The sequence below is a fragment of the Synchiropus splendidus genome, chromosome 1 (assembly GCF_027744825.2).
Source record: "Synchiropus splendidus isolate RoL2022-P1 chromosome 1, RoL_Sspl_1.0, whole genome shotgun sequence".
Lineage (NCBI taxonomy): Eukaryota > Metazoa > Chordata > Actinopteri > Syngnathiformes > Callionymidae > Synchiropus > Synchiropus splendidus.
The window spans coordinates 15,197,190-15,216,936 of NC_071334.1; the positions used below are offsets into that span (position 1 = coordinate 15,197,190).

General features: G+C 41.6%; 1 protein-coding gene across 1 annotated transcript in view; it reads right to left on the reverse strand.

Annotated features, from left to right (window-relative positions):
• The window catches only part of sema6bb (sema domain, transmembrane domain (TM), and cytoplasmic domain, (semaphorin) 6Bb), a 133,120-nt gene that overhangs the window by 96,980 nt on the left and 16,393 nt on the right, over positions 1 to 19,747 (reverse strand). The window contains exon 2 of the mRNA XM_053859558.1: positions 3,632 to 3,705. The gene's annotated coding sequence lies outside the window, so the exon portion shown is untranslated. The remainder of the gene's footprint in view (positions 1 to 3,631; positions 3,706 to 19,747) is intronic.

The window sequence follows — 19,747 nt, forward strand, 5'->3', positions numbered from 1 at the left end:
GCTGACACTTCCAACAATATCTCAGTCAAGTCCATCGCTGCCGTGTAATCGTGATGAGCTGTTTCAGTTACTGCACAAATGTATAATAGATTCCAATCATTCAGTAGTTATTCGAATAAAAACCTATAAGAAGAGGACATTCACTCTTAAGTTATTGTTTGTTGGTTTGAATCACAAGTCACAAGTTTGATTATGTATTGTTTTTGGAATTGCTTTTGCTTTGTTGTCATATTCCAGGACGTGCTAGCAACAGCGTTGTGACCTCTGAAAAGACATTGAAGGTAATGACATTTATTAGGAATGTTCTTTTTAAAGGGACATGAACAGTCCTGCACCTTACTTTGGAAAGTCAAAGACTTTTCAGAAATAATAGCTCTGGGGGAAAAAAAAATGAGACAATATTATACATCAATATTTCTGACCACAATCATTTTTTTCCAGCATTATGACGGCGGCAATTTGCAATGTCATATCCCTTCCCTGGTAAACCTTTGGGAAGTTGGGCTCAATCACGTCTCCTTGTCAGCACAGCAGCCGATCAAACACACAAGTTTAATAACACTCGTGACAAACTTTTATTTTCAAACATCAACTATTGTCAAATGTAGACCAAGGACTCATTGTGACTACACTACATATATATATATATATATATATATATATATATATATATATATATATATATATATATATATATCAGCACCCAAGTATCGGGACAATATCGAATCGGGCCAAATGCACATTGTGTCAGCCCTAATAACTAAGGACCTTGGAGTGAACTGATGCTACTGGTCGCCACATTTTGTTCTAAATTTGACCAAAGTCACCACACAAATCTGTTGGTCAGTCAAACAGCAACTTCTATTCAAGAAAACCAAACACACATTATCTTATTTTTAGATCTGGTTTGGCCTGAAAACATTTGCCGTCACTCATTCTGATGAGAATAATGCAGAACATTTTCACTATATTTTCCTTATGCCACCTGGTGGAAGATACGAGGCGAGATGACAACCTTTTGTAATCCAAACAAAACTTTCTCCCGATGTTGGTATAGCGCCTAAAACATAAATAATCCAAAATCCAATGTGCCATTGTCCAGTCCTGGGAGTTCAATGGTTTATCAGGAAACTCTGGAGGTCCCAGTAGTCCACGCTTCTTATCATCTCACCGGCTGTTTCTTCCCATCTTTATCAGTAAATTTGCTGCATACAGGAGAAAAATAAAAACACAGTTCCTGTACCACAGTGCCATAATCAGCGGCCTGCCAAGGTCTAAAAACACACTCAGTGCATACAAAAGAACAGCGCAGTGAGGAAGGGAAGGAGGAAGATAGGCACTCGCCGTATGAGAGTGAAGTGAGAGGAAAACACACGGCCCTACACTGTAATCCCCTGCAATTCCACTTGAATTCTGACAGCACTAACCTGTTTTTATTGCAAAGAATGGACAGAATACAAATGGGGATGAAACCTTTGTGAAGCACAGCTGCCAGTCTTTGTCCTGGGTGGCTGCTGTCCTAATGTTATTAAAATATTCTGCTGGATAATCTCCCAAAAACCCCAAAGAATCAATTATCATTCTCATTCATATGAACCCAGGAGGATAAACGTGGCGTGAGGTTTCTAGCCCAACGCGCAAACTAGCACAACAGCGGGACAGTAAATCAAGTGCCTTTGTAAATGACAGAAATTAATTGTCACAAATGGAAGTTCAACTTTATCTTTTAACTTTATGTCCAGCTCTACACAAACAAAGTGGGAGATGTCTTCACTGACACTGTGCAATCCATTTTAATTATAGAGCCATTATTTCTGAAATAGGCCACAGCCTCCGTGCAACGGTGGCATTTCACATTCGGATGTGTTTATCTCACTCACACACACACGAGAATGAAGGACACTGTATCAGCATCATTCAGTTTTAACCTTGCAAACCTACTTTTCACTCACTCAAATCAACACCTTGCACTTAATCGTGAGACAGTTAGTCTCATTCCAGGACCACCCACATTGCTCTGCTTTAAGAAAAAATGTCCACAGCTTTGTGCATGATGTATGAAGACACACCGAAAGACAGGCATGTGCTTGTCAAAGCAGGTCTAACTCCACATGGCCACTACAATAAAGGCAAGAAGGGCTGAAGTGAGTACATTTTCTACTTACTTATATCCATTTCATTTTATTTATTTATTTTTTTTATCGACATTGCTTTTTACTGCATAAGATGGAAATGTGCAAATTTTGTGTTTTAAAAATAAAAAACACGTCCAGTGTGCAAGTTTTCAGTCACTGTATCCGATACTTTTTGAAGCCGGTTCCAGAGTGAATAGCTTTGAAAATACCAGATCCATGTGTGGACAGCGGATCCAGATCTTTTTGAAAATGATGTCACAGCCTGTCTGTCTCGGCGGTCTCCTCGAAAGTCCCGAAGGAAACGAGCAAACAAGACACTAGTGTACATTCGGCAACAACAGTTGTCGACACAAAATCTTCAAGTAGTCTGTCATTGCAATGAGCAGCGGATGATCATTGTGATACAGACGTGCCATGCACATGTGAATAGTTACCTGTACTGTAAATCTCTGTGGACGGCACAAACAACTTTGTTTTTAGAAAACACTGGCACGGCGTCTCAGTGTGGATGCAGCATAAATTCATCTGCGCTGATTCTTTTTTCCTTCATAGCAATCTAAATAAAACTTGACCTCCAAAGTAGGTGCTAACAAAGCACCCATAACCATTCTCCAAACGTCAGAAATAAAACACATATTAGCAAAAGATTGAAAATCATCTAAGACCCATTTTTTTAAGTAGTCATGTGAGGCACAGCTTCCGCACACTGGTTGAAAAATTCTGTTCTTTAGAAGCCAAATCTCATGTTTTATTTCCCACATGTGGCTGCCAGCAGCTCCTCACACTCCACCACTCGCATAAAGAAGCATCAGCAGGATGCTTCATTTCATGTGAGGCATCCAGAGAAGACGAGGTGTGTGACAACTTGTTTGTTCCAAACACACAAACAAAAAGAGCATGTAAGTGTGGCTCGATAAATAGCGGGACAACACACACATTAAGAGGAAGAAAGATGACGCGAGGTTCCTCATTGCCTGGCGAGGCGGTGAGATGAGGCTCGAATGATGGGATGATGTGTTATGGATGCCGCGGGAGGCAGCGCCAGAGAAGACAAGAGCGGGATTGCAAACCATCATCCTCAACATCAAAGTCCTGTCTTGCTCTGCCTGCAGCTCTTCTCAATAGTTCGGGAGAAGGGAATAAAAAATTATGTGGGAGGATGGTCTGCATCAAAAGTCTGAAAAAGTTCCTTTGCTCATATCGCTTATCTGTCCTGACAGTGTCAAACTCATTATAGACAACCATCCACATCGCTCCCTGGACCTGGGAGGGCAATTTATATTCCAAGCTGCTGCACGAGAAACCTGAGAGAACTGAGTTGGACCAGACTGAAAAGATGAAATTTCTCCCACACAAAAGATCTAACATGACAGGACAATCGGAATTCTGCTTTGTAAGCATCTAAAATTAAAGCAGTGTTTCTTGAAAGATAGGCTGGTCATATGTGTTGGCTTCCACCGTGAACAAATGCAAAGGAGGTGCTCCGGGGACCTTACCAAATGTATTGTCGTCTTGAACACAGCATCAGAACATCAGTGGGACAATCTCGCAATTACTCGTGGGATGAAGTCTGAAAGAAGAAAACAACATTTTAGTGAATAACCATACAGTTAGATAAGGCTTGTAAAGGCTCAATAGGTTTTCCCACACAGTCAACAAAGTCAATCAAGTTAAAAGATTTTTATGGCTCCATCACAGGCTTTTAGCTAGAGGCCGTCTTGGGTGTCCGGTGAACGCATAAACTGCAAAACATGAAAAAATGGACGCCCTCCAGCACTCAAAACCGGACACCCTGTTTCCTCAGCAGGACGCCGTGGATGTATTATTAGTGCCTGTATAATGCCCAACTCATAGTGTCATCTCACTGGTTTACATTAAATTGTGTTTCCGCCCGGTAATTTCGCCGAATATAATCCAAATTTGCAGATTCTCAAACTTTTTGCAACCGTATTTTGGCCATCGCGGTCGCCATATTTGTTTATCGCCGTAATCTTGCGGTAGCTTAACCGGGATCAAAATTGGAGTAGTTCTATTTATTTAATCGAGCGACAAGGCTTTATATACGTATTGTGTGAATGAATGAATGTTGTGGTTGTGAAAGTTTATAAAACCATCACGGCTGATATAGTTGCATGCTTACCTTGCATAAATACATGAATAAGGTGTAGACAAAGCTGTACACGTCACTGAGTTCATGTCTGTCAACGTTTGTTATTTGACTCAGATACTTGTTTATCAAGTTATTTTTGGTACAAATAGATGTTTACAGCGATAGTTGTTAGTTGTCAGTCGACATGGTGTGTCGGGAGAGGGTGAGTTTAGGGGCGCGGTTTTGGACGCCGTGTTTCAAAATCCTAGCTAAAAGCCTGTTTCTTCGTGTCAGCCAACATTGTGAAGCGTGCACAGAGTCACAACAGCCCATAACACATGACCGGAACAGGAACTTGATCATCAAAAGAATCACTTTGTTTTCATACATTGGTTAAGTAAGAAGTTTTGGTAGAAGGTTGTGCCATCATTTGTATTTATTTTATTCATTGATTTATTTTTAATTCATTTGTGGTTTATTATTATTACCATTTTTTTATTTAGTGTGTTCTAATAAAAGAAACCTGTTGATGCTGCATTGTTGTCCCTTGCTCTACCAAAGATGCACCAAACAGTAGCTTAAAAATGGAGAACTGTGCTGTAGACACCTAAACAATAACAATACCAGGAGAATTGGGGAGAAATCATGAAAGAAAATGACTAAAATACTAAGAAATATTGATTAAACTTCATCACTGTTGAGATTACTGCCATGGTATTTTTTTAAATTTTGTTTTCTGAAATGTATTAAAATATCCAAAAGAAGATCTATTTGTTGTTGTTTTTTTTTTTACAAAAAAAGTAAGCCCACAGAACATTGCTTCTATACAAGTTAGAATTGCACCAAATGAATTTCTGTTCTCGGGTTGATCAATACCCTTCTCTGACAAGAAAAATGCAACTAAGTGAACAAACATTTGCACTGATCTCACATGCAGAGTCGAACTAATTACACAGTTAGCGAAGCAGAGGTCGCTTGTCTCACCCTGACGTTAAGCTGAGTTGTGACCTGAATTTCTCCAGAATAAAAACATAGAGAGACGTCGCCACCAACCCTGGCTGTAGGATGGAGGGGCAAAAAGAAATGCAAATATGTTCCCCCTCATCTTGTTGCTGAGCTCAGCCATGATGAGAAGTTGCTGTGTGGAAAATTCTTTGAAATAAAGTTTCTTCTCTACAACTGAATTTCCTGCATATTCTCCACATTCATGTTGAAGGTTGTGGAAATTGTAACAACGGCATGTGCCAAAACACAACCAGCTGAACACAGTTCATGGGCATTAAGGTTTTTGAAATGAGCTGTGAGAGCTGAGAGAAGCTGGAGAAGGAAAGAAAAAGGAATGGATGGAGTCTAGGGGGATAGGATTTAGCCAGATCCCAAATCAGTCAGGGGTTGAGAGTCATGGCATGTCCTAGCAAGAATATCAATCCTGGGTCTTTGTCATATCAAACAAGGAGTTATTACCCAGTGCATCCTTTGACTGAAGACTTTTTACATTTATGGAGATAACTTGTGGCCTCTGTGCCAAAGTTTGGAGCACACCAACGGAGCGTGTTCAATTTAAGACTGTCTATATCTGTGGTATGTGTGTGGTATAAAAGCTTATCTACACTTATCTGTAGGCAGTCTATATTCATCGAAATCCAGTGTTTCTTTTTCATAAGAACAGTTTCACCTTTACACACACATTAAGGACTGTTTGAAACAGTTTTTTCGTTATTTATGAAGCACCTGATGCGAATTTGACCAGCCCATCCACCTGTCTCTGTTTTGCATGTCTAACAAATGCATGAGGGTAGACTCGAGTGTGTGAGAGCTGTGGGCTTTGTTGACGGGGACTGACAGTGAAAGTCAATGTAACGCTATGTCAACTCAGGTTTTCTTCGCTCATGGCTGCCATTTATCTTCCATTCACCTAAGCATGAGGCGAATTGAGTATTTGCAGTGTAAACATGACCTCTGACCCATAATATTCCATCACAATGGCAGGCTGACAGCCTCCTCCCCCTGCTCTCTCAAACCTGCTCCCCTAACCAGCGTCCATTGGCGGTTTAGTGATTGGACCCATTGTGGTTCAATCACGATAGAAAAGGCAGAGATTGTCTCACCGTGTGACGAACGGTGAAATAAAATGCCGGGAAAATGACTAGCCACCTAGAACGGCAGGCACCTCAGCAGCAACTGGACCCTTATCTTAAAAAACTGCCACTACACGTCCTCTGGAAAAGACGATGAAAAGTGCCACCTTCATCGTGAGATTTCAGTCGCAACTTTGCTTCAAAAGCTTGTGGCTGCATACATGGGTGAGGTAAAGATGAGCAACCCTGTGACCCAGAGATGGAACCGTAATCAGGAACTGCTCTACCCAGAGGGAATTATCCCAACTTCTATGAAGCGATGGAGCAAAGAGAGAGGGAGATGAGGAAGATATGGACAGACGTCGGAGGAATCACTGAACAGCCGGCAGCAGAAGCTGTCATCTATTCTTCCACAGGAGATGACACCACCAAAACCTTGACACATTAATGCCTCGAAGACGAACAGCAAGTGAAGAAGTGGTGCTGGCGACTATCACCTCACAGAAAAGCAGCAGATCACACACAGGTTATTCTGATGGGGATTTGTTAGCGATCATCGAGCTTTTAAGGTTTTTAATCACCAACGTGCACACAGTGAGAAGCACCAAATGCATCAGATTAAATGAACAAAAGGATCCATGTGGGTTTTTGGGAGGTGTAGCCAAAGAAAACATCTGGTCCAGAGTTTGTTAAAGAAATTACCTCTGTCCTTTCCAGTTCATGCTCTCTCTGGGATTCATTTGGCACCGGTCTTTTCACCTATGCACCTTGTGCCGTGGCCAAGCATCACAATTTCCATCTGGTGAAACTCATTCCAAAACAGTTTCATAACTTGTTTTCTTTTGGTCCTCTGGATATGTAAATCAAATAAGGGTCATATTTATTTATTTTGTTTTTCAGTCATGGCTGCGGGAGAGCAAAAGATAACTCCTAATCAGACCTTTCCATGAATAACACGGAATTACAAAACTTGTTGTTTATTCGTGGAATATAATACAGCCCAAAGAATATGTGTAAATAGATATAGCTGTAACCATTGGGGGTGTTCCGATACCAATACCACCTCTGGTACTTGTACTCGCTCATGACAAGACCCAATAATAGAATGTTCCCTCTATGTAGCCTGTGGATTTAGTGCATGACAGTTCTGTAAATTGAGCATTTAAAACACAAGAAACTCAACAGTTCATACTGTTGATTCAATCACATCTACCAGTGCATATCAGCTCAGACACTGGATTTTTTTTCTTCTTTTTTTATGAGTTTTAATTTATGAAAATCCTCAATATTAACATTAGTATTGTAACTACAGATTGTGTTTGATGAGCTGTGCTAACCCAGGGTTGCATTTTGGTTTCTGCTACTTTCCTCCATTATGGTGCTTTAACATCAACAACAACTCTGGTCCCGGAACGTAACCCCCTGCGGTAAATAACACTGTTTACATGCACCAGTAGATTGTAGGATCTCATATATTATACATCAGCATATGCATAGATTACTCAGACTAAGTTGAAATGTTGAAAGTGAAATCTGAGGCAGTGGTGTCACGTTTGTTTAGGGACCACGCTAAAATGAAATCATAATTTTATTAAAATCATATTTTCAATACAATTTGGGGAAGTGTTTATTGTATTTCAGTCAGAAATGCCATCTATGCAATCTGAACTTTTTTTTAATGGATTATCTCCCTCTGGCATTGGTTTCTGAAGTGCTGAAAATTACAAGAAAAAATACAGTTTTCAATTAGAAGAGTAATTCATACATATCAGCACAGAACAGCACGTTGAAGGAGACACCAACTCAACCAATAGCCAGCTAGCGAGTAACTCTAACTTGTCTCAGGGCTGAGCTCATGCTACCAATGGCACCATCGTGAAAGATGTACGGAAGAACAAAAACTTATTCAAAGGTATGTCACTTTCATCCATGTGATTTGTAAAGCATTGGAGACGGAATGTAAACCACACGTGTCTCCAACTGAAGCAATGTAAATAGTTATATTGTCTTGTAGATAAGACCCAAGACTAACAACCGGCAACGGCGGGACCTGTTTAATGTACACACATCATAAATCAATCCCAACCCATTCAGGTCTTCTCCACTGAGAGGATCTAATTGTCCGACCACGACGTGCTGTTAATCTCTGATCCCCTGCCAATCTAATCACCCTGACTCATTCAGGTACGCCGTCCTCACACAGTAATTGCTCACATAAAAGCCGTCCCGCAGTGCTGGGCGCAACTATAAACAGCAAAAGCAACAAATTGTTTGCTGTGAGTTTTTCCACATCATGGTGGGCTTTAAATAATTTAAATGTAGCGGAGGGAGAGAATGGTGGTCTGTCACTGTGGTCTGCCAGTGATTCAGAGGATGAAAAACAAGCATCAATGACTTGGCTGGTATGTCCGACTCTCCACTCTCCTCTGGGATTGAACTGCGGCACGTACGGCCCGAATCTTTCCTCACACATCGTCTGACGTCCCTTTCTAGCCCCATACATCTTGGCACACTCTTGGGGCCCCTCTATGATGTTCCTGTAGATCCTAAACTTCCAAAACAAAATTCCTCCATGGTTTTTTTCCACATCTTTTTTCCACGTCAAACGCGGCATTTAGCAGAGATGGGGGTCCACAGAGAGCAGTATTTTTGAGGGGGAAAGATACTGCCCCCCAAGTTGAGTTTGACACTAAAACAGCACTAAACAGGCACAAGATAAAAATGAATCATGAACTTTTTAAGATTTATGGAGAAGAAATCGGTAGCAAATTACTTGAGTAAGAAAAATGTAAACTAGAAAAGCATTTAAGCTGCTCATTTAGCATGTTTGGCTTTTGCCAAATATTATTGCCCTACAGTTATTTTAGCTATACAGGGAGTGCAGAATTATTAGGCAAATGAGTATTTTGACCACATCATCCTCTTTATGCATGTTGTCTTACTCTAAGCTGTATAGGCTCGAAAGCCACTACCAGTGAAGCATATCAGATGACGTGCATCTCTGTAGTGAGAAGGGGTGTGGTCTAATGACAGGCACCGAAAAGTCAAAAATAGTGAGATATCTTGCAGAGGGATGCAGCACTCTTAAAACTGCCAAGCTTCTGAAGCGTGATCATCGAACAATCAAGCGTTTCATTCAAAATAGTCAACAGGATCGCAAGAAGCGTGCGGAAAAACCAAGGCGCAAAGTAACTGCCCATGAACTGAGAAAAGCTGCCAAGATGCTACTTGCCACCAGTTTTGACATATTTCAGAGCTGCAATATCACTGGAGTACCCAAAAGCACAAGGTGTGCAATGCTCAGAGACATGGCCAAGGTAAGAAAGGCTGAAAAACCAACAAGACACACAAGCTGAAACGTCAAGACTGGGCCAAGAAATATCTCAAGACTGATTTTTCTAAGGTTTTATGCACTGAGGAAATGAGAGTGAGTCTCGATGGGCCAGAAGGAGGCGCCTGTGGCTGGATGGGTAAAGGGCAGAGAGTTCCAGTCCGATGCCAGCAAGGTGGAGGTGGGGTACTGGTATGGGCTGGTATCATCAATGATGAGCTTGTGGGGCCTTTTCAGGTTGAGGATGGAGTCAAGCTGATCTCCCAGTCCCACTGCCAGTTTCTGGAAGACACCTTCTTCAAGCAGTGGTACAGGAAGAAATCAGCATCCTTCAAGAAAAACAGGATTTTTATGCAGGACAATGCTCCATCACACGCATCCAAGTACTCCACAGCAAGAAAGGGCCTAAAACAAGAAAAACTAATGACATGGCCTCCTTCTTCACCTGATCTGAACCCCATAGAGAACCTGTGGTCGCTCATCAAATGTGAGATTTACAAGGAGGGAAAACAGCACACCTCTCTGAACAGTGTCTGGGAGGCTGTGGTTGCTGCTGTTGATCGTGAACAGATCAAAACACTGACAGAATCCATGGATGGCAGGCTTTTGAGCGGCTATATTGGTCATTGATTTTTTTTTGAACGTCAGAAATGTATATTTGTGGATGAATGTTGAGCTGTTATATTGGTTTCCTGGTGAAAAGAAATAATTGAAATGGGTACATCTTCGTTGCTTAATAATTATGCACAGTAATAGTCACCTGCACACACAGATATCCTCCTCAAACAGCTAAAACTAAGCCCCACTCCAACTCCCAAAAATATTCAGCCTTGATATTAATGAGTCTTTTGGGTTCATTAAGAACATGGTTGTTGTTCAATAATAAAATGAATCCTCAAAAATACAACTTGCCTAATAATTCTACACTCCCTGTACTGTCAATTTCAATACATGAATCGCTGATAGCGCTGAGCTCAATTGGAAAGCAGGTGGCAGTAGGTCACTCGCTTGCACAACACACACTGAAAAAAAGAAGACGAGTTGTTTGAGCTTGGTTGCAGCTCACCACCGGGGAGAAAGGTTATCTTTAAAAGAGTCCTGAACCGATACGGCAATTCAAAACACTGAACCATCTGTTCCTCGATGTCAATCACATAACTACCTTAGCGGAGGCAAGTAATAAAATGAAACGGGTAAAAAAATAGATATATTGACAATTAAGACAGAATTAGATATATTTACAGTACAACAACACAAAACATAGAAACACAAGACAAAAATAAAACTGCACTGCAGGACAAATACAAATACAAATTTTGACACTACATAAGAAACAATCTTGCTTTTTACGAACGAAATAAGCTTGAAAAACTGTGTAATCGTGAAGCAATACTGTATACTATGATAAACAGCCTTAGGACAACAGCCATAACAAATAACATAAAAGAACAAATGACTATTACTATTTTTTGAGGACTCAGTAAACAAATAATTGTGTGAAAAAACTCATCAAATAGTAAATATTTATGATATTTATGATAATTGAAATGTTTGAAATAACATATTGAAAGTTCAATCAGGACATGAGGGGGCAAACATGGAATCTAAATCATTGAGCTACAGCAATACTTTCATAACAATGCAACGTACAGAGTGCATCAGTGGTGAGGAAAGCACTGATCACGAACTGCTAACTTAAGTCATTTTCAAGTGACAATGAGTATTTAGGTCTTGTTCTCGCCTCAACAACACTGATGCGTCAGTGGTGAAACAGATGTATTTCTACTGTGAAGCACAATGAGACTCCAGTGTGTGTGTGGGGGGGTGTGTGTGTGTCTGTGTATGGATGATTCATGTGTGGTGGGTAGAAAAGAGCTCTCTGGTGAAGTATCATCTACAAGCGTCTTCTATTACCCGGGGAGGAGACAAGACGCCATCTGCAGATGCACAGATTAGATGCTGAGGACACGTAAATCAGTTCACGGAGGAGTCAGACACTGGCTGTGTGAGGGGGGTCTCTCTCTTTGTCATCGCACTGCTTCATTCACTGAGGGCTCACTGTGGTAAACACATGTTTTTTGTTTTAGCAAGACTCACAGTGTGTTTCTCAGACATGAAACCTTTTTGAATGCAGGAAGTCAGACCGTTTTGGGAATCTGGCCAAAAGTGACAGAAAGAAAGATGTGTTAAGAATAGAGAGCTGTTTCTATTATGGATATTCTGCTGCTCCATATGAGTGAGTGTGTTGTTATTTATTTAAGGAATGGTTTTGTGTGGTACATCCATATATTGTACATCATCTTCAATGTATTTCAGCTCTATTTGTCTCTCATTCTCTGGACTCATGAGCAAATTCGTCGCTGTTGGCCTGGGACACCTTCCACAAGGCAAAGTGAGGAGGTAAGAAACAGCCACTCTACTCCGAGTCTCTGGCAGACGACAGCCCTACATCTTCAGTGGAGTTCTGTTTGTGTGTAGTTTGTATGGCAGTGTGGGTTTCTTCAGTATACTCTGCTTTGATCCCAGTTAGGTTAACCGATGAGTCTGAGAGACGAAACCCATGACCTTTCTGAATCACCGAATCTCCTTTCTCTGCATCCCACCAGGCTTGACAGGAGGAAGGTGAAGTGAACAGCACTTGACAGCAGATTTTATATTCTTTCACCGATACACCCCGAGATAGATGACACGCCCTTGTCATATCGGTGCTTAATGCTCTCAGTAGTAATTACCTCTGAGGAGAAGAGAAGCTAGTGACAAGGGAGCTCAGAGAACAACGGTTCACTCCTCTCAGAGGTCGTTGGTGTATCACTGCATCCACATAAATGTCTGAGCGAGTGAATGGAAACGCTTAAAGCGGCAGACCACAGTCAGGCAGGAGGAGCGAGCCGAGTAACACAGAGGGTGGTGATGATGGGTTCAGAGCGGATGAACACGGAGCGACATTTTTGTTCAGTTAAGTAGAAAAGTATGACAACGAAACAGGCGGAGAAGTGCCCTTGTGGTGCAGCTTTTGTGACAGGACTGGAGCGAGCCGGGCGATGAGATGGGACAGAGCAACCAGGCGGAAATGTCAGAGCTCAGTGTGCAGGTGATACACAGAGTCACCATGTCCAAATATGCAGAGCAACGATGGATGGGGGGGAGGGGGTCACACAATGTCTGCACACTCAGCAGGTTACTGTGTCAGCAGTGAGAAAGCATCATCTGGCTCCAAAAAAAGTACAGCACATGAATATGACCAGATCAAGACTGACGTCTGTGGCCAATGTAAGGATGGAATGAAGCAGGTTATTGTTGTATTCACAACTTCACACTTGATTCCCTCCGCAAAATATGGATGAACAGAGTTTAATGAAATGTTTGGGAAATGTTGAAAGTGGGACAGGGAACACCTGCGTGCGCTGTGCGAGCAGGTTCCGTAACACTACTGCAGTCCGACAATGGATAAAATAAATGCAATGCAATGTTAATTTGAGTGCATTTCAACTTTGAGACTCCCAGAAAAATAATTCAGATTAGATGGCGGCTTCTCTGAATATTTTAGTGGATTGTCACGCTGGCATAGTGACTAGTGCTGCAGCCTCGCAGCAAAGAGATCATGAGATGGAACACAACCTGAGGCAACCCAAAGTTTGGGTGCTTTCCGTGCAGTTCTTGGTGCACTCCCGACCTCAAAATGGGAAGCAGTGGAATTTGGTAACTTTTAGTTCTAAAATACTTTTTCAAAAGTTTGAGTAAATATCGAAAAATATATTGTGTCGCATTTCACCTAGGAACTTCACATTCATTTCAGGTCCTGCAGGTCATTTTAGGGCTGCAGTCGACAAGGTTTTTGTTGTGTCACGATTAACAACAACTAGTTGACATAGTTGGCAAAAATCAACCATTAAGTAAGTCGTCGATCTTTTTCCGCTCCTGCACGTCTATGCACAAGCAGAGGGACCATAGCGGCCCATAAGGTGGACTACATGGGAGCAATTCACAATAGATGGAAGTGAGTTGCATCATTTGCCAAACACACCTTTCATTTCACACTGTACAACAATTCACATACATTTTTCAAATTACTATTCAGAACACATACAATAAGTTGCTGCTGTGTTGGTCAACCATTTCACATTTATATGATTATAATGGGCATTAACTAGTCTCAAAAAAATAAATAATCTGCTTTCATTCATTCAAACTATCCATTTTTTATACATTTTTAAACTCAAGGTCAAAATAATCAAATGTTTAAAAATGCAACAAAAAAAAAAAAGTGTCAAGTACAACGGTGCCTGTACACAACAGTCTTTAATTCTCAAACAGCCGGGAAACACTTCTAATTATGGTAGAACATGACAACGGATTGTTTGACACATACAAACACTGGAACAGCGGCATCCAGATGAAGTGAAAATAGAGACTGAAGACAGACGGTGTGAACAAATGAGGTGGCGGGGAAGCGGTCTGGGTGGGTTAAGGAATAAATGTTAATCATTCCCACCTCAGGTTTACAAGCGCCCAGCATGCTCCGTCTGCCAACACTCCCCTAGAGTTTCATTGCTGCACTCATCACCGTTTTCCGTCTGCAGCATTTAAAAAAGCGACTCAGAAAGAGTCATAGCTGACTGCACGCACAGGTAGTTGGATGTTCTCAGCGGAATTACCATCCTTGAGGTGCAAATGCAACACAGTGAGCCCATGGGAGTCTTGCATTAATCCGCAGTGCCAAGAGGAAACGCGTAAACACAAAAGTATGCAGACCGAGTTTCACCTGAGTCATGGATTTGAAGTCTATTAAAAGTCAGGAGGATGAGTCAAACAAAACTTGAACAGGCAGTAATTACGACCAGACATGTTTTCCTGCTTTAAGTTAGATTCTAGATTCTTGGCATTGAACGAAAAAGCAACCACTTCTTTCGAAGTAAGAAAAACTAGTTCCAAGGACACATGCAACCTAGAGTAGTAAAACTTGCTAACAATGTACAGAAGAGCACACACACATAGCTAATTGGGCAGCTTTGTCCCTTCCAAACCAAGGACTGTAAATACCCAATTATCTTATCGCTAACAAGACACAGCTCCAAAAACAACCAGGGCCAACCTAAACTTTAAACACATCATTTACCATAAAAAAGTCAGAGTACCGTGTGTGTGGAGAGTCGACTTGAACTCTGAGGTAGAGCAGAATGTAGCCAATCGAGAAGCGATTTTTGTAACATTTAAATCACACTCATGACCATATTTTCATTTGACCATATTCAAATAGCACTGCCTTCGTGTCTTTACTTTTTGTGTCCTGTTTTGAAGTTATTGCGACTGTAAGATCACGAACATTGCCCTGAGTCGTGGAAGACTCCTAAGAAGCTCACACTATAGGGTTTGGGACTCAAGGGATTAAACATCATGGTCTGCACAATGCTGCCTCTGGTGGCAGTGTCGTCTCGAAAATTGGTCATTGTAAATGTAAAATCTACATGGTAAAGTGGGCTCCTACTGATTTCAACCAATCTCTCATTAAAGATGAAAGAAAATTGTGAATATTTCAGTTAAAGCTGAGGCATCCTGCCGCAAAGCTCCATATTGGCAGAGCCAGGTTTGTGTAAGTGCTTTTCACAAAAGATGTAAACATTGAATTGCTTTAACTAAAATTGTCAAATCTAAAAGTCATTCACCACTGTCTTCTGGTTAGAAAAAAAATACAAAAATGAATAAATTATTGTTCGGCCTTTTTAGTTTGGTTGCTGCATAAGCATGGAAGAAAGCGCTATATAAGTATGAGCCATTTATTTTTTTCAAGATTTTTCGATAAGGAAAAACAAAATTTGGTTCAGCTGCGGTGCAGAGTTTAGAGTTGTAGCACTCTCTCCAGCACGACTGGCTGTGTAATTATTTTTCGGTGTTTTAGTAAATTAACGAAGTGGTGGGTCGCCTATTTGCCGCGCTCAATGCCAAGCACCATCAAACCACCCGAGCGCTCTGACTTCAGGGAGTGTGCTCCGGGAAAGGGGATGATAATTGCAACTCAACAGGGGAGAGGTGCAGCAACAGAACCATGACAAACACGAGCAAAGTTGTGCAAACATTCGTGAGGAGTTTGGATTGACTTGTGTGAAGCGCATTTGCTGTCGCTTCTCGTGATCATTTGTTCCAATATTGCATCAAAGTTGTTTTTCACAGACCTTTTTTTCCCCCAAATGTGTTTTACGCAAAAAAATTGGTTTTCTTTTATTTTCTCCTTAAAATTTCCCCTCCACTTTTCATTTGGTATTTATATATACAACTATTTCTCTTCCTCCTCCTCTCCACATTAAACATTGCCACAACAAGTCCCCAAACTTTTGAAGCTTCTTCTGCTTTCCCCGCCTGGAGTTTGTAACTGCATCTCTTAGAAAGAGGACCCAACTGGGGTTTCGAAAGAGACGAGCGCTGCCTTCCTCAGTCTGAAACTTCAATTGGCTTCCTACAGTCTATTGTCATGTTTGTTTATAACTTCTCGTGGCATCAGTTTGCAGTCTTCCTTAAATAAAAAAATAAAAAATAAAAAAAGCAGTCACGCTGCAATTCTGATTCTGAAAAGACAGTTTTTGCCGCATAGAAGTAAAATAATCTTCACCTCCAGAGTGCAAATGATTCACATCTGATGCTCTCTTGAAATGTACGAAAAGGTTGAGGAGGTCGTGCGAAATAAAGGACAAGGAGATTTATCCTTATAATAATTATCCAAGGAAGGGTCGCAGGGGCAGCAGCAAAGGGAAAGCTCCTCGGCTCTTCTGGGGGATTACTGAGGTGCAACAAGGACAACTGAGATCCATCATCTCTCCACCGTGTCCTTGAGCTGCTCTCCTAGAGGCAGAGCCATGCACAAGCTTTTCACTTCGCCTTAACTGGAGGTTCAACTAAAAGACTTGGGAAAGCAAACTTTATCATCACTGACACGGTGCAGGATGCCTGTCGACTGCACTCAACTGAAGAGACGCGCCACTCACCACAAAGCAGTATGGCTGACACTGGCCTTCAAAGGTTGGTTGAAGCTGTGCATTGTGGCCACTCACATTCCAAGCTTTGTCTGTGTGCGATTCTGGTCTTTGACAGTAGACCTCAACAAGTCCTGATCGCGGTCTGTTGAGATCAGACCATTAGCTTTTATTCTCCGGCCTCGGCTTCATGGTGGGTTGCTAATGACTTCACCTGCCTCACTGACTCCATCCATGCAATCTTGGTAATTGTTTGTGATGGGCCTTGGCCTCACTCGGGTCAGAGGTGAACAGAACAAGAGGAGCCGAATCATCTGAGGGATATGAGTTTGTCTCCAAACAAACAATAAAGAAGTTGCATGACTTCACATAACCTTCATTTCCAGTCATCACAAGTGGACCACAGTTCTCCTTGATGGAATTCCACTGGGAGCAACAAAGCAGTGAGCAGATCAGCACCAGAGACTGAAGCGGAGCATGAATTAAAGGCACAGTTTTCCCACTTAGTTTTCCAAATTCCATGAGGCTCCACCAAGAAGGAACACTCACAGTTTCTGTAGCAAACCTCCTCATATATAAGCTTATTACAGAACTAAAAATTACTAACTTTAAGGAACAAAAATCCATAGTGCTGGAGCCTATCACAGCGGTTATTGGGCGGGAGGCAGGAACACAACCTGGACGGGTTGCTGGTCCATCGCAGGGCACACACACACACACACTAGGGGCAGTTTTAGAGTGTCCAAGTAACCTAGTGAGCATGTCTTTGGACTGTGGGAGGAAACCGGAGAAAACCCAGTCCGACCCCGGAATCAAACCCACAACTGTCTTGCTGCAAGGACTGTCACTTGGTTCGGTATAATTCAAGCTTCTGACAACCTGGGGACTTGTCATGATTTATTTTACACCAATTACCAAAAAAAATAACATTGCAAAAATTAGCAGCATCATTTGTGTTGACAAGAAGCTGCGTGTTGATTTTCTTGGTGGGAAAAACGTCAAATGAATGTTATTTTCCACTTGTTAAAACTGCTTATTTAATTTCTGGCATTAATGACTCCGCAGGGAAGCAGCTCTGTTTTTTGACATACCGGAACCACTGAATCTGCTGTTATCATGTCAGGTTTATTCATTTCATTTCCGCAATAACACACCATCATTCCGTCTGTAAATATATTAAATTAGCACTTCCCATTTTAGCCAATGACATCCAGTGTCATGAAAACTTTCTGTGAACTCTAAATGGATGCATTGTTTCAGACACAGTAATATAATAGTTGCTTAGATTTCAGCAAAGAATAGTTCACATTCAACCAGTTTTTCTTACCGTATTGTGACTCAAAAACAGTCCTTTAGCAAGGCAAACCTGAAATCGAACATTGTTTTAGGAAGTAGAAGTAGGATGCTCTCTGTCAGGGCTGAGTCAGCATACACTAATATGAATGTCCGAACACAGACACAGTCCACCCCCCCCCCCTTATAATCGACTGCTTGCGTTGATTTAGTTGTAATGAAACGCATTAATGGGTGTCGACTGGACTCTGCGATGACTCTCGAGGTTTTTGTTATCCTCTCAAGTGTGTCTGCATTTTAAACAGCTTGTGCAGAACAAGCAATTATCACATTAATGACTTGAGCGATAAGTAGTTTGACTTTTTCCCCGCTTCACACCCAAGCAATAGATTTGTAAACACATATCAGTTTCTCTGTTTTGTATCTAGGGTTTTTACCACCCTTCTCCGTGAAGTTTTTCTTAACTTTCATCTGTTTTTGCTTTCGTGATGCATCGATCTTTTTCTCCTAAACTCATCTCGGACATATCACAACATCTCAGGAACACTTTTTTTTTAAAACACCAGCTGGGATGCCGGAGATCTGCTTGTCAGACAAAAATGACTCAACCTGAGTGGGCGCTCTGATATTTTCACACTGGCATGCAAGCAAACACTTTGGAGATGTGACTCTCGACGGCAGCCTGAAGTTGCCAAGTGCATAATCAGTCACGTTAATGAGAATGGTAATGTGATGCAGAAGAATTAGTCCAGGTCCAGGGGGTTGAGTCTCAGGAGGAGGAACCAGCCATCGAGATTGGAATCTCGCTGAGCCAAAAAAAAAAATGTGTGCTTGGTTTCTTTCAAAGTTGTGGAGACATCACATGATGTTTGTGAGATGTTTTTTGTTACTGTTGCTGGTTGTATGGAGAGAATGTGGATCGATTTGATGCTTTTTACTTAATTGTGGGAAGATGAAAGGAGGAGTTCTCGGAAATTACGATATTTTTAACTCCAGTTCTTCACTGTCAGCTGGCCGTCAGGGAAACTGCTTCTCCTCACATAATACTAGAATTTTTATAACACATTGATTATGCCATTATGACAGAAAAACACATGAATAATCTTGAGAGCAGATGTTTCGGGCTACTATTGGTCAAGTTTTGAGACTTGCTTCTGACACCAATGCTGTGTATGAATTAGCCTGAGAATTAAAACCCACTGTCTTGTCAAGAATGTAAGGAAAGTTGTTTGCAAAAGCTTAGTTTATTTTAAATACAGGCTCTGGTTCTACTAGTGATGCCAAAAAAAGCAACAAACTTGCGGATTGAAATTCATTGAACACAATGGAATACAATGAAAAAGCACTAACTTCTGAATACAGATGCTTGTTGGACTGAATGTGAACCCCCATATATCAACCGGTCCAATTGACTGCGGTGTCCGGGAGAGGTAAACTAGGATTCAGCCAGGACAGCAGGATCCACTCCAACATCCTCCAGCAGTGCAGGCTGGATGGTTTGTCAAAGCACTAGAAAAATCTCAGAACATGACCCTCACAGTGCTGCCAGGCATCTGCAGGTGTGACAGGAATAGTTGGAGCTGCGAGGTGAGTGCATCATCCACACTGATGCCAGGCCACTGCAGTGGGTCCATTATAGTTTAGGATGGTGGAAAAAAAACTGTTGTGATACACACACCCTCTTATAGAAGAATTGACACCAATCTCCAGAAATGGTATTTGAGAATTCATATCTGCCCCATACTGCTGCAGCACCAACACAGCTCTTTGCTCTCTTTCTGCAGCACTTATTCCTGACAGTCCTGCTATCTGTCGACTGCTCATTAGTCAGGGCCTTATTCCGATGGGCTGATACC